The 23,271-nt window shown below is 43.2% G+C and overlaps 2 long non-coding RNA genes and 7 other non-coding genes across 11 annotated transcripts; 8 read left to right on the forward strand and 1 right to left on the reverse strand.

The window, feature by feature from the left end:
• Nucleotides 1-11,088: 11,088 nt before the first annotated feature.
• LOC129703761 (uncharacterized) lies at nucleotides 11,089-16,348 on the forward strand. 3 transcript variants are annotated; one of them, XR_008724614.1, is made up of 8 exons: nucleotides 11,089-11,531; nucleotides 12,784-12,820; nucleotides 13,289-13,376; nucleotides 13,895-13,959; nucleotides 14,470-14,506; nucleotides 14,975-15,062; nucleotides 15,581-15,645; nucleotides 16,087-16,348. It is a non-coding gene; the product is annotated as an uncharacterized LOC129703761 (long non-coding RNA). The 3 variants fall into 3 exon arrangements; XR_008724615.1 differs by lacking the exon at nucleotides 11,089-11,531 and adding an exon at nucleotides 12,013-12,075; XR_008724616.1 differs by lacking the exon at nucleotides 11,089-11,531 and adding an exon at nucleotides 12,128-12,327.
• LOC129703828 (small nucleolar RNA SNORD49) lies at nucleotides 12,643-12,707 on the forward strand. The gene has a single exon (XR_008724635.1). It is a non-coding gene; the product is annotated as a small nucleolar RNA SNORD49 (small nucleolar RNA).
• LOC129703833 (small nucleolar RNA SNORD65) lies at nucleotides 13,148-13,219 on the forward strand. Its single transcript, XR_008724640.1, has one exon. It is a non-coding gene; the product is annotated as a small nucleolar RNA SNORD65 (small nucleolar RNA).
• On the forward strand, nucleotides 13,752-13,822 carry LOC129703836 (small nucleolar RNA SNORD65). The gene has a single exon (XR_008724642.1). It is a non-coding gene; the product is annotated as a small nucleolar RNA SNORD65 (small nucleolar RNA).
• Nucleotides 14,329-14,393, forward strand: LOC129703829 (small nucleolar RNA SNORD49). The gene has a single exon (XR_008724636.1). It is a non-coding gene; the product is annotated as a small nucleolar RNA SNORD49 (small nucleolar RNA).
• On the forward strand, nucleotides 14,834-14,905 carry LOC129703834 (small nucleolar RNA SNORD65). The gene has a single exon (XR_008724641.1). It is a non-coding gene; the product is annotated as a small nucleolar RNA SNORD65 (small nucleolar RNA).
• Nucleotides 15,438-15,508, forward strand: LOC129703837 (small nucleolar RNA SNORD65). The gene has a single exon (XR_008724643.1). It is a non-coding gene; the product is annotated as a small nucleolar RNA SNORD65 (small nucleolar RNA).
• LOC129703830 (small nucleolar RNA SNORD49) lies at nucleotides 15,736-15,807 on the forward strand. Its single transcript, XR_008724637.1, has one exon. It is a non-coding gene; the product is annotated as a small nucleolar RNA SNORD49 (small nucleolar RNA).
• A 152-nt stretch (nucleotides 16,349-16,500) lies between the features above and the next one.
• LOC129703762 (uncharacterized) lies at nucleotides 16,501-19,049 on the reverse strand. Its single transcript, XR_008724618.1, has 2 exons — nucleotides 18,544-19,049; nucleotides 16,501-18,467 (listed from the first exon to the last, which is right to left on the reverse strand). It is a non-coding gene; the product is annotated as an uncharacterized LOC129703762 (long non-coding RNA).
• Nucleotides 19,050-23,271: the final 4,222 nt, after the last annotated feature.

Consider the following 23,271-nt stretch of genomic DNA (forward strand, 5'->3'; position numbering starts at 1 on the left):
AAATAAGTTCCCCTTGAGTGGGCTTTGGTACAGGAATCGGTTGTAACATTCCACCACAGTGAGCAATATTTATTGTCTAGGTTAGCACATGAATAATAAACAAGCATTGGGTAAGGTCAGCTACCTGGATTACATTTTGAGGCTGAGCATCAACACCAAACCTATACTTAGTAATTACATTTTGAGAAAGATTAGCAGAACGGTTAAAAGTGAATGAATTGGTTTTGTGTTTTTTTAATATACTTTTAGTAATGAGAATTCATATTCGAATCTGTAAATTAATTAATTTCTGAAATACCGATGATTAAACTTCATAATATTATTAAATCAGTTATACTAAATTGTGTTGTGGTTCTATGTTGGTTGGTGAACTTTTAATGAATATGACGTTTGATTAGACTTTACTTTAGAGATACAGCGTGGAAAGAGGCTCTTCAGCCCACTGCAATCACACCATACACTAGTGCTATCCTACACACTAGGGACAGTTTACAGAAGCTAATTAACCTACAAACCTGTACGTCTTTAGAGGATGGGTGGGAACCAGAGTATCCAGAGAATACCTATGCGGTCACAGGGAGATCATACAAACTCCACACAAACAGCACCTGTAGTCAGGATCGAACCCGGGTCTGATGCTGTAAGGCAGCAACTCTATCTCGGTGCCACCTTGCCACCCTAATTAGATATTTAATTGTGTTGTAGTCAGGTGGTTTAGGTTTATTATTGTTATGTGTACCAAGCACAGTGAAAAGCTTTGTTTTGCATGTAATCCAATCAAATCAGATAATTCTATACACAGATATAATCACGCTGAACTCAAGTACAATAGATAGAGCAAAGGAAACGATACAGAGTGCAGTATATAGTTCTCAACATTGTAGTGCATCAATTCCACAGACACAGTCCAATGTCCACAATTGGGAGAGGTGAATCAGACCGTAGTAGAAACAAAGAACTACAGATGCTAGCTAGTTTATACCAAAGATAGACACAAAGTGCTGGTGTAACTCAGCGGGCCAGACAACATCTCTGGAGAAAAAGGATGGGTGACGTTCCGGGTCGGGACCCTTCGTCAGACTCTGAGTAAGAATGCATTCTGTGAACTGATCCTGCTGCACCACTTAATGAACTTACTTTGTTAAAAGGTTAAAAATTAAACTGCAATTGTGAAAGAAATGGAGAAATCGCTTCATACATGGAGGATCATTAATTTGCATGTTAAGCCTTAGATTGCATTGTCTTGTCAAAAGATCCCACTGTTGCTTAGCAATTGGTAAATATTGAATAGACAAATAATTCAAAGATGCTTCAAGCCTTTAATTTCCATTGAAAAGCCAGGAATGTAAACAGCACAGGTTACAGACCCCTTCAACCATTCATTATTTTAGTTTTTTGAAAATTGTTTCATTAAATGAAAATTAATAAATTGAAATCTTTGTGCAAAATACATTACCAAAGTGTCATGCACTGTATTCCTATGCATGTAGTGTTGTGCTCTTTGTTATAATGAAAAATAGCTAAGAATATCAAAGACACATGCTCTAAAGTGTCAGATGTGTTGCAGTAACATTTAGTAATCAACGTTTGTAATGGAACACCTATAATCACTGTCCACTGTCAGATTTTTTATTAAAATGTAATTTTATTCCTTTATTCAACCATGGCACAATCCTGCAACACATATGTTGCAACACTTTCAAGAGGTTCCATTGATTTAATTTGAGAGATGATGTATTCTGTCACAGACTCAAGCTGGCAAAATCAAAAGAAGACTCGTTTTCAGATCTCATCATGTTGCTGAATCAGAGGCTGTGTTGCTTTGCAGAAATGTTGTTAATGGTTTCCAGCAATCAACCGAGCAGTCAAAAGAATGACACAACCTCATGATTGCAGGATTGCTTTCATTGCTAAATGCATTTCCTGGCAGATTGCAAAATAGGCTTGCTTCCACCTGTGTGTGTTTAAATAAAACAGCAACTTGAATGATCAAATCCACCAATTGCTTGAACAAACAAAAATATGTTCAAAAAAAAGACACAGTGTTGGAGTAACTCAGCGAGACAGGCAGCATCTCTGGGGAACTTGGATAGGTGATGTTTTGGGTTAGTCTAAAGAAGGGTCCCAATCCAAAACATCACCTATTCATGTTTTCCCAGAGGTATTACCTGACCTGCTGCGTTACTCCAGCACTTTGTATCTTTTTAACTCTTCTAGGTGAGGCAGAGGTTAACATGCACCTCTAACCATTTGTGGTGCATTCTGTGGCCTCCTGTACATCAGCAAGATCAAGCATGCAGATCGCCTGTGTTCAGTCCACAACAGCCAGCTTAAACATCACTTCAATTCCTCTTCCCATTCCCGCACTGGTTTGTCTCTTGACCTTCTCCACTGCCACAGTGAGGCTAACCGCAAACTAGAAGAACACCACCTCAGAATAAAAGGACGTACATTTAGAAAGGAGATGAGGAGGAATTAATTAAAGGGCCTGTCCCACTGTATGAGCTAATTCAAGAGTTCTCCTGTGTTTTCCCCTGATTCGAACTCGGAGAATGTCCGTAGCGGGTCCGTAGGAGTTTGTGGATGTCTCGTAGCGGCTCGTACGTGTATAAAGTAATAATTTTTTTCATCACACAAGTATTTTTTTACTTGCGGACAATTTTCACAGTGTTGAAAAAACGTCACGAGTTTACCGGATTTCCCGAGTACCTACCGTTACTCATACGAGCCGCTACGGACAATCTCCGTGTTTGAATCGGGAAAACACGGGAGAACTCTAGAATTACCTCGTACAGTGGGACAGGCCCTTTAGTCAGAGGATGGTGAATCTGTGGAATTCATTGCTACAGACGGCAAAGTCATTGTGTATTTTTAAGGCATAAATTGGCAGATTCTTGATTAGTACGGGTATCTGTTCATGGGGAGAGTGCAGGAGAATGGGGTTGAGAGGAAAAGATAAATCAGTCATGATTGAAATGCAGAGTAGACTCGATGGGCCAAATGGCCTAATTCTGCAGGAAGATTGTTCCCGATGTTGGGGAAGTCCAGGACAAGGGGTCACAGCTTAAGGATAAGGGGGAAATCCTTTAAAACCGAGATGAGAAGAACTTTTTTCACACAGAGAGTGATGAATCTCTGGAACTCTCTGCCACAGAGGGTAGTTGAGGCCAGTCCCTGAGTTAGATTGGCCCTTGTGGCTAAGGGGATCAGGGGGTATGGAGAGAAGGCAGGTACGGGATACTGAGTTGGATGATCAGCCATGATCATATTGAATGGCGGTGCAGGCTCGAAGGGCCGAATGGCCTACTCCTGCACCTAATTTCTATGTTTCTATGTTTCTATGCTTCGATGATTTATGAACCACCTATTTTGTTTGGGTAGTCGACAACTCCATGATATAATTATTAATTTTGAAATTTCAGGTAACCCATGTCCCTGTGTTCCTTTCCTACTCCAACCAATCCATTTAGTTTCTCTCCCACCTCAATTACTGTCCCCATCCCTCTCTCCCTCCATCTCGCCCATCCCTCTCTCCACCCTCTGTCCCTCCATCTCTCCATCCCTCTCTCCCACCTCTGTTACCTTGACTCACCTCATCACCTGTTTCCATTCACCCGTCTCTATCTGCCTATACCTATCTATCTGCCTATCATCCACCCCTCAACTGGTTTTACTGATCGCTTACCCAGACATTGTCTCATCCATCCCTGCATCTTCTATCTACTGGCTACCTTCCCTTTACATTCAGTCCTGATGTAGTGTCTCATCCTGTAATGTTAACCATCCTTTGTCTCCACAAATGCTGCTTGACTAGCTGAGTTTTTCTAGCAGTTTGACTTTTTCCTTGTATCTTTTTACCTGGTTATCTCCATCTATGGGACGAATCTGATGTTGGATCTGGGAATCACCTGCCCAGCCCAATGTAACCTGATGTTGGCCTGGAATAGGATGCCCATGACTTTTTGTTCCAGTGAAGTTGGAGGTTTTTGCAGAGGTAACATGGGGGTGTTTTGCATTGCTTTGAGATGCCTTCAGACTAGGTTTCAGATGCTTATAGAAGACAGGTATTCCTGCTGCCTTGAGTTTTTGCCAGTACCTAATGTCCTGATCTTCATGTACTGCTTTGACTAGGCTGGGCTGGTGCTTTGAAGGTAGTGGGGTATTTTCATCATAAATATTAGTCTTCAACTAGTGGTGTTTTAGAGATATGGAAAGTGGTCCACGTTTACCAGGGTATCGTTGTGAGCTTGCCAGTGGGCGATATGGTGGAATCATCTGCCACAGAAGGCTGTGGAGACCAATTCATTGGATGGATTCAAGAGAGAGTTAGATATAGCTCTTAGGGCTAATGGAATCAAGGGTTATGGGAAGAACAGGAAAGGGGTCCTGATTTTCGATGACCAGCCATGATCATATTGAATGGAAGTGCTGGCTCAAAGGGCCGAATGGCCTACTCCTGTACCTATGTTCTATATTTCTAAGTTTCTATACCAAGTATACCAACCCAAGCCAATTAATCTACAAACCTGTATGTCTTTGGAGTGTGGGAGGAAACCGAAGACTTAGGAGAAAACCCATGTGGTCTCGGGATCGAACCCGGGTCTCTGGAGCTGTAAGGGCTGTAAGGCAGCAACTCTACCGTTGTGCCACAGTGCCGCCCACTAGTGTCCCACTTGTTTTGAAGATCAACTCAGTTTCTATGTGAAGTTCATCAGAAATTCAGCAAGAAAGGGGGCAATGATGCACCCTTGTTTGATACCAGTCCAAATAGATTAAGGAGTGAAGTAGAAACACAAAATGCAAGAGACACCCAAGCATTAATTATGTATATCCAGCATCTATCTATAATTTTTTAGCTTTTAAATTAATGAGTTACAGTATGTCCTTTTGTTTTCATTTGAATTATAGTCTCTGTGCAGCTTTAGCAGATGAGACTGGATTTTTAAAAGAAATTCTGTATGCAATCCACAGCGTGGGTGCCTTGACAATCCTGCAGTATTTGCAGCAGTTATCAAGCTTTCTCAACGTTAAGCACCATTAGACAACAGAAGCACCTAACTATATATTCCAGAACAACAATGACTCAGTCAAATGCCACAGGCAAAAGTTTAAACTGAAATATCTGGTGAACGGAACAAGGAATGTGTCTGTGTGTGCATGAATCATTAGAAGTGGGCTGTTAAGAGTGTTAGTAAAACTGATAGCTTCCTGGGAGTCACGGAGATGCAGTATCAGGGAAGTTACTTTGAACCCGCTTAGGGTCACCAGCATCGTTTGAAGGTCCCATTTTAAAAATTCTTAAGATGAGGGAAAGATACAAAATGCCGGAGTAACTCAGCAGGTCAGGCAGCATCTCTGGAGAACATGGAGAGGTGACATTTCGGGTCAGGACCCTTCTGCATACTGATTGTGGTGGTGTGAGGGGGAGGGGAAAGACGGAAACTGGAAGAGAGATTAGAGGCTGGACAAAACATGGCAGGTAATAGGTTGAAGGTACACAAAAATGCTGGAGAAACTCAGTGGGTGCAGCAGCATCTATGGAGCGAACCTAGATGCTGCTGCTCCATAGATGCTGCTGCACCCGCTGAGTTTCTCCAGCATTTTTGTGTACCCTAGATCTTCCAGCATCTGCAGTTGCTTCTTGAACACTTTGTCTACTCCACTGCGATATCTCCTCAAGGCATGCCTACTTTGAAGAAGTTCTCCTTCTCTCTCCGGAGACAGTTTCACAACCTCCGCTCTAACTGCACACACTCTGTGATCCCCCCTGCCCTCCAACTATACGACCACATCCTTACCCAGACTCGATACCACAGCCACATCTGCTTCCTCGGGGCCTGCCCGTGCCTCCATCTCATACCCCATGGCTTCCAGCTCCAGTTCCCCACCTCCCAGTTCGGACCCCAACCGGACCATCGGTACCGACTGGCTATCCACCGGCACACCCAGCAATTCTCCAACCGGGCACTGAGATCCACCCTGGTCGCGATGCGCCGGCACCAACAGGACCTCATATCGACACTCCCTGCACTTCAGGCCTCACTTACCCAGACCTGCAACGGACCCCAATTATATTTAATCCGCCGGAAGATCCACCTCTTCAATCAAAAATTCCTGGCCCACCTCAACTCCACAAAGGAAAGTTCACTCCATAGATGCTGCTGCACCCGCTGAGTTTCTCCAGCATTTTTGTGTACCTTCGATCTTCCAGCATCTGCAGTTCCTTCTTGAACACAGGTAATGGGTTGGTACAGGTGAGGGGGAGACAGGTGAGGGGGAGAGGGGGTTGATAGGTACATGGTTGGACAAAGACCAGAGATGAAAAGACAGGTGTGAAACAAAATAATTGAAGAGTTGCAGATTGTGAAGCTAGAGGAGAGAAGAAGGAGGGGTTGTTCTGTTGGTGACCTAAAATTGGAGAATTCTCCTCTTCACCTGTATCCACCTATTACTCACCAGGCCTTGTCCTGCCACACCATTCTTCCAGCTCCCCCCCCCTTTATCCTCCCCCTCCCATTATTAGTCTGAAGAAGTGCCCCAATCTGAAACACCACCTAGCCAGTTTAGTTTAGTTTATTATCACATGTACAGAGGTACAGTAAAAAGCTGTTGTTGCGTGATAAGTAGTCAACAGAAAGACAATACATGAACACAATTTACAGTGTACAGATACATGATAAGGGAATAACGTTTAGTGCAAGGTATAGCCAACAAAGTCCAATCAAGGATAGTCCGAGGGTCATCAAAGAGGTAGATAGTAGTTCAGCCCTGCTCTCTGGTAGTGGTAGGATGATTCAGTTACCTGATAACAGCTGGGAAGAAACTGTCCCTGAATCTGGTGGTATGTGTTTTCACACTTCTATGTGCCTGATGGGAGAGCAGGGAAGAGGGAGTGGCCAGGGTGCGACTCGTCCTTGATCATGCTGCTGGCTTTGCCGAGGCCATGTTCTCCAGAGAATATAATTGACCTGCTGAGTTAATCTGAAGAAGTTCTGAAGAAGTCTGAAGAAGGGTCTCGACCCGAAACGTCACCTATTCCTTCTATCCATAGATGCTGCCCCACCCGTTGAGTTTCTCCAGCATATTTCATCTACGTACTGACCTACTCCAGCACTCCAGTCTGTTTTTGTAAACCAGCAATAGCAGTTCTTTGTGTTTCTAAAGATGAGGGATCTCAATTACAAATTTTGAATGAAAACGTTGCAATTATTCCCTTTCGACCAAAAATTTTAAAAAAAAAGATTTGATGATGACATTCTTACAATTCTTTAAATTCTTAAAATTAGTTGCAGGTTGTCCAAGGACAGCTGATTTTGGTTGAATGAAGGGCCAAAAAAATGGGATATGTAGGATGCAACAAAAACTGTTATTTTAAACAGAAAATGAATGATTTGTAACTCACCAGTAGAATCAATTAGGGCATTGAAAATCAGATACCCACTAGAGCAAAATAAAACTATAGTCTAGGTGCAATGAGCAAGGATGTGGATTGATATGATGCTGTACCACATATCCTGGCACTGTTGTACAATGATTAGAGTTGCTACCTCACTGTCCTGTGTTTGTGTGGAGATTTCATGTTCTCTCTTTTGCAATCCCCCTCAATTCCCTGGTTTCCACCTACATTCCAAAGACATGCTAGACAATAGACAATAGACGCAGGAGTAGGCCATTCGGCCGTTCGAGCCAGCACCGCATTCAATGTGATCGTGGCTGATCATCCCCAATCAGTACCCCGTTCCTGCCTTCTCCCCATATCCCCTGACTCTGCTATTTTTAAGAGCCCTATCTAGTTCTCTCTTGAAAGCATCCGGAGAACGGGCCTCCACCAGCCAGAGAATTCCACAGACTCACCACTCTCTGTGAGAAAAAAGTGTTTCCTCATCTCTGTTCTAAATGGCTTACTCCTTATTCTTAAACTGTGACCCCTGGTTCTGGACTCCCCCAACATGTTTCCTGCCTCTAGTGTGTCCAAACCCATAACAATCTTATATGTTTCAATGAGATCTCCTCTCATCCTTCTAAACTCCAGTGTACAAGCCCAGCCGCTCCATTCTCTCAGCATATGACAGTCCCGCCATCCCGAGAATTAACCTTGTAAACCTACTCCCTCAATAGCAAGAATGTCCTTCCTCAAATTAGGGGACCATAACTGCACACAATACTCCAGGTGTGGTTTCACTAGGGCCCTGTACAACTGCAGAAGGACCTCTTTGCTCCTATATCCGATTCCTCTTGTTATAAAGGCCAACATGCCATTTGTTTTCTTCACTGCCTGCCGTACCTGCATACATGCTAGATGGGAAGTTAACTGGCAAATATGAACTGCTCCGAGTCCATAGCTGACTGACAGGGGGATAGGCAAGGGGGGAAGGAGGAGCATGGAAACAGGTATTACAGCCCATTGAATCTGTGAAAACCATGGTGCGCACAGTTATAGATAATACACCAAACAATCGACAAGAAAACAATCGGTAAAATCCAAATCTCCCCTTTATAAAATGCTAACAATTGGAAAATAGATCAGTATAGTTATAAATGTAGATTGTACGACAGCAAAAGCCAGTCAGTAGTGCTGTTGCCTCGCAGATCCAACAACACAAGTTTGACTCTGATCTCCAGTGCTGTCCCTGTGGAGTTTGCATGATCTTCTTGTTTACTTGCACACCTCAAAGACGTGCAGGTTAGTCAAATTACCGTTAGCAGTGGATGGGAATGTGGGGAGAATAAAATGGGATTTGTGTAGATGGATGCATGATGGCGAGCAAGGACACAATGGACTGAAAAGCCAGTTTCCCCAGTTGTGACTCACTTCAAGCAGTACAGTGATGCAGAAGGTAGAGTCGCAACCTCGCAGATCCAGAGACCCTGGTTCAATTCTGATCTTGGGACCCATCTGTAGCAAGCCTACACATAGAAACATGGAAAATAGGTGCAGGAGAAGGCCATTCGGCCCTTCGAGCCTGCACCGCCATTCAATATGATCATGGCTGATCATCCAACTCAGTATCCTGTGCCTGCCTTCTCTCCATACCCCCTGATCCCTTTAGCCACAAGGGCCACATCTAACTCACTCTTAAATATAGCCAACGAACTGGCCTCAACTACATTCTGTGGCAGAGAATTCCAGTGATTCACCACTCTCTGTGTGAAAAATGTGTTTCTCTCCCTGTGACTGTATGGGTCATAAATAATAGGAGCAGAATTTGGCCATTCAGCCCATCAAGTCTACTCTGCACTTCAATCATGGCTGATCTCTCTCTCTCTCTCCTAACCCCATTCTCCTGCCTTCTCCCCATAATCCCTCACACCCATACCAAATTTCCCTGCCACAGAGGGCAGTGGAAGCCAAGCCACTGGATGGATTTAAGAGAGAGTTAGATCTAGGGGCTAGTGGTGTCAAGGGATATGAGGAGAAGGCAGGCACGGGTTATAGATTGGGGACGATCAGCCATGATCACAATGAATGGCGGTGCTGGCTCGAAGGGCCGAATGGCCTCCTCCTGCACCTATTTTCTATGGTTCTATGTTTCTAACCAAGAATCTACGGGTCTCCGCATGGGTCCCCTCCACATCCTAAACAGGTGCAGGTTTGTAATTAAAAGACCACTGTGAACCCTGGAACTTAAGGATAAGGGGGAAACTTAAGGATAAGGGGGAAATCCTTTAAAACCGAGATGAGAAGAACTTTTTTCACACAGAGAGTGGTGAATCTCTGGAACTCTCTGCCGCAGAGGGTAGTCGAGGCCAGTTCATTGGCTATATTTAAGAGGGAATTAGATGTGGCCCTTGTGGCTAAGGGGATCAGAGGGTATGGAGAGAAGGCAGGTACGGGATACTGAGTTGGATGATCAGCCATGATCATATTGAATGGCGGTGCAGGCTCGAAGGGCCGAATGGCCTACTCCTGCACCTAATTTCTATGTTTCTATTGTGCTATCCTGCTGAAATATATATGCTGCACTCTGTATCTTTCCTTATTGTACTTCTAGTTTGTCTAAATTATGTTTTATGTGCAGTATTACCTGTAGACATGGGAATTGCAGATGCTGGTTTACAGTGAGACAAGCAGCATCTCTGGAGAAGACGGACACGTGACGTCAGAGCTGGCGGGAGGCCGTTCGGCCACGCTGCTAGCCCACCGCTCTGACGTCAGCGCAACCGCACACAGGCGGGCAGCGGCCCGTCGCGCATGCGTCACACACCCCCACACCACAAACCAGAAGGGATAATTTCCAAACGTCCGTATTTTATAAAGAGATCGATTTGAATTTACAGACGGGCCGGGGGTTTCATTTATGTTTTGGGCGCGGTTTAGAAAGTTGTGATTGACGATCCGTGACGTGGCGGTTGCCCGCCCTCCCTCGCCGCGGGGGCTGTCGGGTAGCGGCGGGCAGGCAACGGCCAACGGTCTTTTGGGCAACGGCGCCGGCGCGAGCGGTCACGTGGGGCCGAGCGGTGGTGTAGTAGAGTGTGGGCCCGACCCGTGTAGTAGAGTGTGGGCCCGACCCGGTCACAGTGGAGTGTAGTGTGGGCCCGCGCTCCTGTAGTGGAGTGTAGTGGAGTGTAGTGTGGGCCCGAGCGGTAGTGTAGTGGAGTGTAGTGTGGGCCCGAGCGGTGGTGTGGTAGAGTGTGGACCCGACCCGCGCTCCTGTAGTAGAGTGTGGTGTGGGCCCGACCCGGTCACACGGACCCGACCCGTGTAGTGGAGTGTAGTGTGGGCCCGACCCGGTCACACGGACCCGCGCACGTGTAGTGTAGTGGAGTGGAGTGTGGTGTGGTGACCCGACACAGTCACACGGACCCGCGCACGTGTAGTGTAGTGGAGTGTAGTGTGTGGGGCCCGAGCGGCGCTGTAGTAGAGTAGAGTGTAGTGGGGTGTGGGCCGGCCAGTCACAGGGACCCGCGCCCGTGTAGTGTAGTGGAGTGTGGACCCGAGCGGAGCTGGTGTGGAGTGTGGACCCGAGCGGAGCTGGAGTAGAGTGTGGGCCCGACCCGCGCTCCTGGAGTGGAGTGGAGTGTAGTGTAGAGTAGAGTAGACCGGGCCCGACCCGGTCACACGGAGGCCCGAGCGGAGCTGGAGTGGAGTGTGGACCCGACCCGGGCTCCTGTACTGTACCGCACCGACCGGCCTGTAGTGTACTGTACCGCCCCGTGGACCCGCGCTCCGCGACCGGCCTGTACTGTACTGCCCGGCCGCCTCGTGGAACCCATCCCCCGCCCCCCAACCAGCCACTAATCCCGCTGCCCGGCCTCCAACACTCCCGGGTAATGGGGGACGGGACCGGACCCGATCCATGCGGCCCCGGGTGCTCCGGGCCGATCCCCGCCGCCAGACTCTCGGGTGGTCGGGGCCGAGCTCCAAGCCCGATTGTCCGCCATCGCTGCAGTGGCCCATGGAGCGAGTGCCGGGCCCGAGAGGCAGCAGCAGCCGCGGGGTGGCCCGGCTCCAGACCCTATCTCCGGCTCCAGGCCACGGCTTGGCCCCGGGGAAGCTCAGCAGATCTGTCTCGGCAGCGTGAGTGACCAAGGTAAATAGGACGTGAAACCGCTGCCCGCATGTGGTGGAGGGTGGAATGGGGGGGCTGCCGCCGCCGCCGACACGTGTGGAGGGAGGGGGATGGGAGAGCGGTCTCTCCCACACGTGGCTGCTGCTTGCATTAAGCTGCTGCTGCTTGCATTAAGCTGCTGCTGCTTGCATTAAGCTGCTGCTGCTTGCATTAAGCTGCTGCTGCTTGCATTAAGCTGCTGCTGCTTGCATTAAGCTGCTGCTGCTTGCATTAAGCTGCTGCTGCTTGCATTAAGCTGCTGCTGCTTGCATTAAGCTGCTGCTGCTTGCATTAAGCTGCTGCTGCTTGCATTAAGCTGCTGCTGCTTGCATTAAGCTGCTGCTGCTTGCATTAAGCTGCTGCTGCTTGCATTAAGCTGCTGCTGCTTGCATTAAGCTGCTGCTGCTTGCATTAAGCTGCTGCTGCTTGCATTAAGCTGCTGCTGCTGCTTGCATTAAGTTGCTGCTGCTTGCATTAAGCTGCCGTTTCCCTCAAGAGACCATTTCCCCCCTTTTAGTTGGATATGGTGGGTGCGTTTAGTGGTCATTTAAGCCGCCAATCCCCTAAAGGGACAATTTCTCCCTTTTAGTTTGGATATTATATTGTGTTGCAATACAATATGGTCAGCTCGACTTGGATTACAAAACCTACACCAAACCTAAACGAATTAGGAGCAGACGAGGGCATTCGATCCAATTTGACATTCGAACTACCAAGATAGACGTGTACAGCAATTCGTTCTTCCCCCGCACATTTAAAGCATGGCTCTAAATTTAAGGTAGCTCTTTCTTCCCAAAAACCCTTTCTGGCTTAAGTTCGCCCTCCACCACCTCCAGTTTAAATTCCATTTGGAATATTTTGGAGGACCAAGAAGGACCGGATATTATTAGCTGATGTCCGGGCCAGTAGTATCCATGCACCCAATCGGCAGCCTGCAGGAACCGGTGTGCATTAGCTATGTGTTGCACTGGTTCACACCGAAGCCAGTCACAAAATGTTGGAGTAACTCAGTGGGTCAAGCAGCATCTCTGGGGGGGAAAGGAACAGATGAAGATTTGAGTGATGAACCCTTAAGTTTTTAATCTCTCCTGGTTTAAATGATGAAAACTAATAGGAAGAGCCATCGGATGCGATAACTGATGATCCTATTTTCTGACTTTACCAAATACTGAAATTTAATTGTTGAGAATATTGAGTTTCAATGATTAAATCTTGCTTTGTCCTCTTTCCACAGTTGATAACCAGCTGGCTGTCTCATGGAATTTGAACTGGTAAGTTCAATCTAATGTTACCACTAATGTTGAGATTAGCTTACTTTAAACACCACACCTTCATGTACATTGGCTATATTTTTGTGTCCATATGCTACTTATTGAAAAAAATTGTATCGTGTTTTGGGTTGAATTAAATATATTTAAGACCAGAATTTTTATATATAGATCTCACAAACACTCAGCAGATGGCGCAGTGTCCATGATTTGAAATGTTAGCTGGTCTTTTAGGGAACTGCCTGCCCTGGGTGTTTTAATATTTTCTATTTCCACCTCTGAACTTTACGCTTGCCAATTGTAAGGTTGTTTGTAGAAGTGAATGACTAGAGATGATGAAACCAAAATCAACAGCTGGAATTACCGTCAGATTGTATAGTGTTGAAGAATGGTTTTCTGATCGTGTCAAATCCTTTTAATGTAACGTGAGATGTTGATGGTCCTTGGTCTAAATTATTTTTTCCACAACAGATTCAATTCACTTTGTCCTTTGACAAAAAGAGTCCACTGCAATAATGGAAGATCTACTGTGAAACCATCCTTGAATCATTTCTCTGAGGTACTCATCTATTCTCTTTTAAGACTGACTTGGATGATCATTGGAAGTTGGATTCTGGTACCTCAACTCTTTCCTCAAAGTCACCCCAAATCTGAATTCAATGTCCTGGTAACTGTTCCGCTGTGTTACTTTTAGTCATTCTGTAACATGTGATGCATTTCCTATGATGGATGGTTTGTTCGTATCCCGATAGAGAAATGTCAAGATGTAAAAATTATGAGACTTTCTTACTCTGGAATAAGAATCTTGTTTCTGGTGAAATGTCAGTGTCAAACATTTGCATTTTGCTTCACTAAAATGTACAGCACATTTCCAGTGTACTTGAATCCATCTACCGATGATTTTAGCATAAAGTTTAATGGATTTGTTTTTCGTACATGATGAAACCAAACTCAAATAGCTGGAATTACCGTCAGAATTATCTGTTGAGTCGTGGTTTTCTGATTAATACCGGATTTTATTTTATTAAACCCAGTTGTTAACAATGAACAGTCAAATACATCTCCATCTGTCCTTAGGTTCTGATGGTGATTGTCCCGAACGCTTATGTACTGGCATGGTACTTGACACATGTGCTTCACAAGTAGGTAACATAATTCAATTCGTAACTCCCCTGCACATTTAAAGCATGGCAATAAATTTAAGGTAGCTCTTTCTTCTGAAAAAAACCCTTTCTGGCTTAAGTTCTCCCTCCACCACCTCCAGTTTAAATTCCATTTGGAATATTTTGGAGGACCAAGAAGGACCGGATATTATTAGCTGATGTCCGGGCCAGTAGTATCCATGCACCCAATCGGCAGCCTGCTGCATTAAGCTATGTGTTGCACTGGTTCACACCGAAGCCAGTCACAAAATGTTGGAGTAACTCAGTGGGTCAAGCAGCATCTCTGGGGGGGAAAGGAACAGATGAAGATTTGAGTGATGAACCCTTAAGTTTTTAATCTCTCCTGGTTTAAATGATGAAAACTAATAGGAAGAGCCATCGGATGCGATAACTGATGATCCTATTTTCTGACTTTACCAAATACTGAAATTTAATTGTTGAGAATATTGAGTTTCAATGATTAAATGTTGCTTTGTCCTCTTTCCACAGTTGATAACCAGCTGGCTGTCTGATGGAATTTGAACTGGTAAGTTCAATCTAATGTTACCACTAATGTTGAGATTAGTTTACTTTAAACACCACACCTTCATGTACATTGGCTATATTTTTGTGTCCATATGCTACTTATTGAAAAAATTTGTGTCATGTTTTGGGTGAATTAAATATATTTAAGACCAGAATTTTTATATATAGTTCTCGCAAACACTCAGCAGATGGCGCAGTGTCCATGATTTGAAATGTTAGCTGGTCTTTTAGGGAAACTGCCTGCCCTGGGTGTTTTAATATTTTCTATTTCCACCTCTGAACTTTACGCTTGCCAATTGTAAGGTTGTTTGTAGAAGTGAATGACTAGAGATGATGAAACCAAAATCAACAGCTGGAATTACCGTCAGATTGTATAGTGTTGAAGAATGGTTTTCTGATCGTGTCAAATCCTTTTAATGTAACGTGAGATGTTGATGGTCCTTGGTCTAAATTATTTTTTCCACAACAGATTCAATTCACTTTGTCCTTTGACAAAAAGAGTCCACTGCAATAATGGAAGATCTACTGTGAAACCATCCTTGAATCATTTCTCTGAGGTACTCATCTATTCTCTTTTAAGACTTACTTGGATGATCATTGGAAGTTGGATTCTGGTACCTCAACTCTTTCCTCAAAGTCACCCCAAATCTGAATTCAATGTCCTGGTAACTGTTCCGCTGTGTTACTTTTAGTCATTCTGTAACATGTGATGCATTTCCTATGATGGATGGTTTGTTCATATCCCGATAGAGAAATGTCAAGATGTAAAAATTATGAGACTTTCTTACTCTGGAATAGGAATCTTGTTTCTGGTGAAATGTCAGTGTCAAACATCTGCATTTTGCTTCACTAAAATGTACAGCACATTTCCAGTGTACTTGAATCCATCTACTGATGATTTTAGCATAAAGTTTAATGGATTTGTTTTTCGTACATGATGAAACCAAACTCAAATAGCTGGAATTACCGTCAGAATTATCTGTTGAGTCGTGGTTTTCTGATTAATACCGGATTTCATTTTATTAAACCCAGTTGTTAACAACGAACAGTCAAATACATCTCCATCTGTCCTTAGGTTCTGATGGTGATTGTCCCGAACGCTTATGTACTGGCATGGTACTTGACACATGTGCTTCACAAGTAGGTAACATAATTCAATTTTTTTTTTTTTTTAAACTAACGGGGAAATACTATTAGCTTCTATTAATGACATTGTGGGACTCATCACAGTATGATGATGATAATGCTCTGAATAGGAAGTGCCATCAGATGCAATAAAGGATGATACTTTACATTCTGACTATCCAGGTGGGCATATGAACTTTCCTGTATGTATTGTCTTCTGAATAGTTGTGATTGGGGAATGGACTTGTAATTGTGAGATGAGTGTCACTTGTGTTGGTTAAAAGCAAATTGTTTTTTTTTGGGTGGGCTTTATGGTTACTAGTGGACTAAATGCACATTCCTATAAGCGAATCCAATGTCGCGTTTTCTGATCGACATAGGCAATTTGATTGATTGTATTGTTGAAAATGGTTTATCTGTTGTGATTTTGCTGATTTTTATTTTGTTCTCTTCCAGTGCAAAAGTTATTGAAAACATCTGCAGTACGTGCTATTTGTTGTGTAAACACACATGATTTGGGGAGGATAATATTACACACAAACTGATTTTTTGCAGCAATGCCTAGTAGTAAGCAATTGAAGATTGTGATTACCTGCCAACGGTACAAGTGAAGACTGTAACTTTTTTTATATCTGCCTGTAACAATTGTCTTGTATATGTGAATTTGATTGTGGGATATAATTGCATTAACCTTATTAAACTATTGTGTTATCCATAAGTTTGAAATGATTCTGTGAATTACATTACAATACCCATACCTGTGGACCTGGTCTTTGGTTTTAGAGATACCGTGCGGAAACAGCAGAGCTGTCAAGTAGTAAGGATTTTCTGTATTTTTTATGGAAATGCAATAAGAATACTGATGTGCGATTTTGTGTTGTTAAATACGTTTTTTTTTTAAGTCGACCCGACTTCCTGTTTCTTTAACGTACCACTCGCCAATTGAAAAGTAATAACCCAATGAAATTGACTTAAGATCTTGCTGCTTAAAAAATGCACGGATATAAAAAGTCATACTGTGCCTCTAAAAATTATAGCAGAATAAATCTATTAGTATTTTAAATTTCAAGATCTGGGTGACAATTTTTGTAAACTTTGATCTGCCTGTCCCGCTCCAGGTTTAAACAGAGCGCTGTCCGTTTAATGCGTGTGAATTTAAGAAAAGAATTGTCAACTACAGTGCTTTGGGTTCTAAACATAGCGCGCTATAGGCTTTACACATAGCACTATGGGTCAGACTTCGGGAAAATTCTCGTATTACAATTAGTCTTTGGAATTCTCTTTCTCAGTGGAAGTTGAGCCATTGGTTATTTTTCAGGCAGTGGTAGAATTCTGGATAAGCCTAGTGGTGAAAAGTTACCAGTGGGATTGGCCTTGATTTTGCAGAATGGTGGGTGGGCTCAAGGGAGAGGGAGGGAGGAAAAAGAGGAAGGGGTGGCGAGAGGGAGGCTTCCAAAATGACTTCTGTATCTGGTGCTAAAAGCAGGAAGCGGCCATTCAAACAGCAGTATACAAAGAGATGGCATTAATGCATAAAGGGGCTGTCCCACTTGGGCGACCTAATCGAGTTAAGTAGTGTCTTCGACCTTCAAGCTCGAGGGCACTTGCCTGGAAAGCCTCGAGCTGCATCGACCGTCGGCGTTGAAACCGCGAGCTGGATCGGCTGACTGCACACACACAAACACATCATGAAGACGGGGGCCTGGGAAAGTGGGTGAGCGCTGTGCAATGAAGAGGAAAGTAAACGGCTGCCACATTGTACGGTAAGTCCTTTAGAGAGCGCGGAGGGGAGGAAGAAGGAGTAGACACTTAAGAGGTATAATAAAGTTTAGCAGGCATTTAACCTACCGTTAGGTTTATCTTGGTCCTGAAAAATACTGATTTTTCAGGTACTAGAATACTGAAATGCTCTGACAACATGGCAGCTCTGAAACGGGCCCTTTGGCCCACTGAGCCCTTGCCAACCAGCGATCTCCGTACACAATCCAACACGGGGGTCAATTTACATTATTTTTTCCCCCCAAACCACTGGAGTGTAGGGAAGCCCGAGGTGTTCCCGGGGTGAACGTACAAACCACCCATAGTCAGGCTCTAACCCTGGCCTGTGGCACTGTAAGGGAGCAATTCTGCTGTGCCACCATGCTGCCTCGGGTCATGAATTAATTAAAGTTGCCTTTTTGTAATGGGTGGGTCTCTTGAATACAATACAATACATAGGGCGTGAATGAGACTGGAGTATTATCTACTGCAGTGATATACTCTACATAAGATGTGTAATACATTGAAACCAATACAGAGGTTTAATGAAGAAGGTTGCTTTGCGTTAGACTTGTTTTCTGGGATTGAGGTGGCTGGGTAAAAAAAACAACCCATACTTCTATCAGCTGTGACCTTAATGGCAGAGCAAGCTCAACATTGTAGATGATTGTATTTAAACTCAAATGTGAATCAAAAACTGACTATCCTATTGTGCCCACGAAAGTACATTGTTTGGATTGCACCCCTTGGTCCATGTAACAAGTGCTTCACTTGGCACCCATTAGAGGCATGCTGCTGTATGTTTGGAAATTGGCTGAATGCTTTTGCATTGCCTGCCAGACTCAAAAAAAAACAATCCAGTGAGGAAACTCGAGCTCAAGGTAGAGACATTGCTGGAATAACTCGGTGTGTCAGGCAGCATCTCTGGAGAACATGGATAGGTGATGTATTGGGTTGGATGGTAGTGTAGAAAGTGAATGGTTCACCGAGTAAAGGTGGCAAAAGCTTATTTATGCAAAAGCAAATATCCTGTAAATACATTGTAGAATGTATGTCCTTGGGTGCTTGAAGGTAACTAACTACACAGATCCCAAATGAAATACAACAGCTTTATTTAAAACAAGGGTGACTTGAAAATGGATTCAGTAAAAATACACAGATCCCAAATGAAATACAACAGCTAGTGCCAAATACATTAAAATAAGTTATTTAAAACAAAGTTTGACGAGATGAAATGGATTCAGTGAAAAATGTCCACGGTAATTTAACAGCCAATTGTCTAAGCAGAGAGTGGGAAGTTCAGAGGGATCGGTTCCAATGTATGAAACTAAAAGTTAGCAGGCGGGTACAAGTAGTTAAGGGCCTGTCCCACTTTCACGACCTCTGCTGAGTTTGCCTTGACTCGTACTCGCAGCATGGTCGTCACGAGGTCGTAGGACGTTGTAGGTAGGTTGTGATGCTAGTCGTAGGTACTCGTGGCATCAAGTAGGTCGAGGTGTTTTTTCTAACCAGATGAAAAATGTCCACGTGTAAAAAAAGGTTGTGAAAGCGGGACAGGCCCTTTAGGGCAATTAGCACATTGGCCCTTATTCCAAAGGGGCTGAGTTTAGAGTGGGGATATTGTTACAGTTGAATGGTAAGACCACATCTGGAATATTGCATAGCTTTGACCCCCCCCCCCCCCCCCCCCCCCCTTTCTAAAAGGATGTAGTAACAAATGCAGGAAGTCTGAAGGAGATGCTGTAGCTAGTTCCTGTGATGAGTTTCCCCCAATGAAATTAGGCAACAGCATTTTTGAGTTTGAAGGATGAGGGGTGACTTGATTCAAACATTGGTTCTAAAGGAGTTTTTCATTGTCGATGTTGTGAATATTCAGTTGCGGAAGAGTTAGAAGGGGTCTGCAAAATAGGAACCTGCCGTTTGGAACTCTGGTGTGTAAAATCTTGAACAATAAAGTCTTTACATGGAACAATACAGGAACAGAACTTTTGACCCAAAATATCTATGCTGAACATAATGTCAAAATAAACTAATCTTTTCTGCCTGCATGTGATCCATATTATTTAATTACCTGCATATTCATGTGGCTTTTTAAAAGCATCTTGACATATCTGCTTCCACCACCCATGGCAGCTCATTCCGGACACTACCACCATGTAAAATAAACTTTCCCCCTCACACCATACAGCTGTGATCTCCAGAATCTGAGATTTATATCTGGGGGGAAACATTTTGAATAATACCCTCTCAATTTTACATATTTCTATCAGATCACCCCCGCAACTCCAGAGAATATAATCCCAAATTAGGACAACCGTTACTAAAAATAATACCCACTAATCCAAGCAGCATCTTGGTAAACAAAAATGCTGGAGAAACTCAGCAGATGAGGCAGCATCTATGGAGCGAAGGAAATAGGCAACGTTTTGGGTCGAAAACCCTTCACACTGATGGTGGGGGGGGGGGGGGGGGGGAAGAAGAAAGGAAGATGCAGGCTGAGGGAGAGCTGAGAAGGGGAGGAGAAAGTAGGGATTACCTGAAATTAGAGAAGTCAATGTTCATACCCAAGTGAAATATGAGGTGCTACTCCTCCAATTTACGGTGGCCCTCAATCTGGCCATGGAGGAGGCCCAGGACAGAAAGGTCGGATTCGGAATGGGAGGGGGAGTTGAAGTGCTAGCTCCGCCTACACCTTTCTTCCATAGATGCTGCCTCACCCGCTGAGTTTCGCCAGCATTTTTGTCTACCTTCGATTTTCCAGCATCTGCAGTTCCTTCTTCAGCATCTTGGTAAATCTCTTCTGCACTCTCCAAAGCCTCCATATCCTTCCTGTTGTGGGGCAACCAAACCTGCATGAAAATTAACCTAAGTTTTATAAAGGTGCAACATGGCTTCCTGACTCATACTCGATGCCCCGACCAATGAAGGCAAGAATACCATACGCCTTCTTTCCCACTACTAGTGAATGTTGTTTGTGTGTAATTAACTTGTGTTGCTATTTTCAGGGAACTATGGACTTGGACGTCCAAAGATCCCTCTACATCGATGCTATTAACCGTAGACTTTACATTTGACCTCCAAAGGTACAACATCTCACACTTGCCTGGATTCAATTCCATTTCTTTCCCCCCCCCCCCCAAATCTGTAACTGATCTGTTTCCTTTGACCGCTTTCTAACCTGCAACTTCACTGATTTTGTGTCATCTTCAAACTTACTAACCAGTGCAGCAATGGCTTTATCCAAGTTATTTATTTATATCACAAATAACATGTCCCAGCACTGGATCTATGTGGAACACAAGTGGTCACAGATTTACAGCCAGAATAACACTTTCCCTCCTATGGGTGTGGGGAGAAGGCAGGTGAATGGGGTTAGGAGGGAGAGATATATTAGCCATGATTGAATGGCGGAGTAGACGTGATGGGCCGAATGGTCTAATTCTGCTTCTATTACTTATGACCTTATTTGTGAATCACTGCGTCCTGATTTTGATGAGAATAATTTGGATAGTATCATTTTCTAGTTTCTTTTCAATGATCAGAATATTTCCATCCAAAGGCATTTGGGGATATAGTGCACGATAACCGTGTTCGGGCCAGAATTGGCCACATATTAATTACATTGTCAAGTCAAGTCAAGTCACATTTATTTATATAGCACATTTAAAAAAAAACAACTCTCGTTGGCCAAAGGGCTTTACATTTGTTATAAGAATAGTATAAACAAACAAACTACATACATATATACATATAGCCCTCGCTCAGTGGACTCCAGGAAAGGCTTGGGAGTATAGATAAGATTTTAGTCTTGACTTAAAGGACTTGCATTAGGCAGTATCTTTCGGACCCGCTGAATTACTCCAGCACTTCTTATCTCTCTTCGGTATAAACCAGCATCTGCAGTTCCTTTCCACACATTAATTACATCCAACACTATTTTCTCAAGTGCTCTTCAGAGTAAAGGCAGATTTTTAAACCTGATATTAAAGGCTTTTAAACCTGAAAGCTCGGATATTTTCTGCCTGATATAGTTGACCCACAAATCATTAAATACGATAAAGATTATTCAGGGGTTGACCACAGAATTTTAAACAGAGGAATGAGTTTCAGTGGCAAACATATATTTTAGCAAATAACCTAATTAGGGTTGACTAACAGGTATCTGGGTATAAATTTAGTGCAGATGGGATAATATCTATAACATTTGCCCAAGAAGAATAGGTGTTTCTATCTGAACAAAGCTAATAGTTTGGGGGGGTAGTGAAATATGTTATGTAAAATGCTGCTGGCATAATTTGACTGGTTGAGGGTACTACCTTGCTATTGGAGAGGAGGGGGTTAAAATGAACCCCAAAGTGTGACATTTCCTTAGCTCTCAGTCTAAAGAATGATAGGAAAGCTTCCTGATGTAATTCACTGCAACTGAGATGAGAAACAGAATTTTCCACAGAATCCTTTTCTAAAATATACACAACCATTCCACTGTCTAATAACTCTTAAATAGCCCAATTCTAGAACGTGCATGTATTTGATCTGAATTGTCAACGTTCTTGTGCGTTCCTTACCAGTTGTCAGGCCACAGCTCATTATTCATTGCATTTTTTGTTTTTAATCCCAGATTTATATACAATTACTGCAGATGGTTCACATCAGAAATGTGAGATAAATGACTCATTTTCCCGAGCAAGTTATACTTGTATTATTCTTTCTGTTTACCCCTTTGATCTCGAACAGGAACCAATACCTTGCTTTGATATGCATGTGATCTTATTTAAATGGTGGACCTTATTGGTCTCAATTTAATTAAGGTCTTTATTAGTTTGAATGAATATCATTGCACCTGCCACATTATTCTCTTCTGTTTGGAATTTAATTATATTTATTTTTGCACATTTATTCCCCATCTTTGGTTTGTTCAGAACTAACCTATTGATATAACCTTGCATTTGATATCTGCGAATGTTGTAAGTGGAGAAATTGTTGCTATTCTTCAGCTTTGTGTAGATTTTTTGCATTTTCTTTGCAATTTGCACTTGTTTTGCAGCTATGCCAATCTTCAAATATATGAACGTCTGAAGAAGGGTTTCGGCCCGAAACGTTGCCTATTTCCTTCGCTCCATAGATGCTGCTGCACCCGTTGAGTTTCTCCCTCTTTTTTGTGTACCTTCAAATATATGAAGCTCTACAAGCTGCTTCCTCGTGGATTTGTTTCTAAATTTAATGCTAAAGCTTGCAAGGAAATAGTCTTCAGTCTGCAGAAGGGTTTCGGCCCGAAACGTTGCCTATTTCCTTCGCTCCATAGATGCTGCTGCACCCGCTGAGTTTCTCCAGCAATTTTGTATCTTCGATCTTCCAGCATCTGCAGTTCCTTCTTGAACACAAGGAAATATAACCGCTGGTTTTACATGAAAATGTTTATGTTTAAACAATTATGTTTACTTGAAGTGGATAGAGCTATGTTTGGAGCCCAAAGTGTAAAATATTACTTAATAAGACATATAGAACTTTTATTTTCTCTCTGATAGTTGTTGCACTTTAATTCTAATCAATTTTAAGGAAATTACTTTTTCTGCTTATATTCCCACTTTGGTTGTGAACAATATTCTGAATGTATGAATGTTATTTCCACAATAAATCTTCAATGTGATCTGACAAAATTTGTTACAGGAGAATAGTGGAAATCTTGCAAGAAATGTAACAATTTAAAGTGTTCTAACATCTTTGTAGTCATCTGTGGATTCTGAACATAAACTTGGTGTTAAACTTTGTTTTAGCATGGGTTGATGTATTTATATTAAGAGTGCTAATTAGTAATTAAGTCTTTTTTATTTTTACATGACATCAAGTGTTATCAATCAATGACAACATGAATTTAACAATTGA

The sequence above is a fragment of the Leucoraja erinacea genome, chromosome 14, assembly GCF_028641065.1.
Source record: "Leucoraja erinacea ecotype New England chromosome 14, Leri_hhj_1, whole genome shotgun sequence".
Taxonomy (NCBI): Eukaryota; Metazoa; Chordata; class Chondrichthyes; order Rajiformes; family Rajidae; genus Leucoraja; species Leucoraja erinaceus.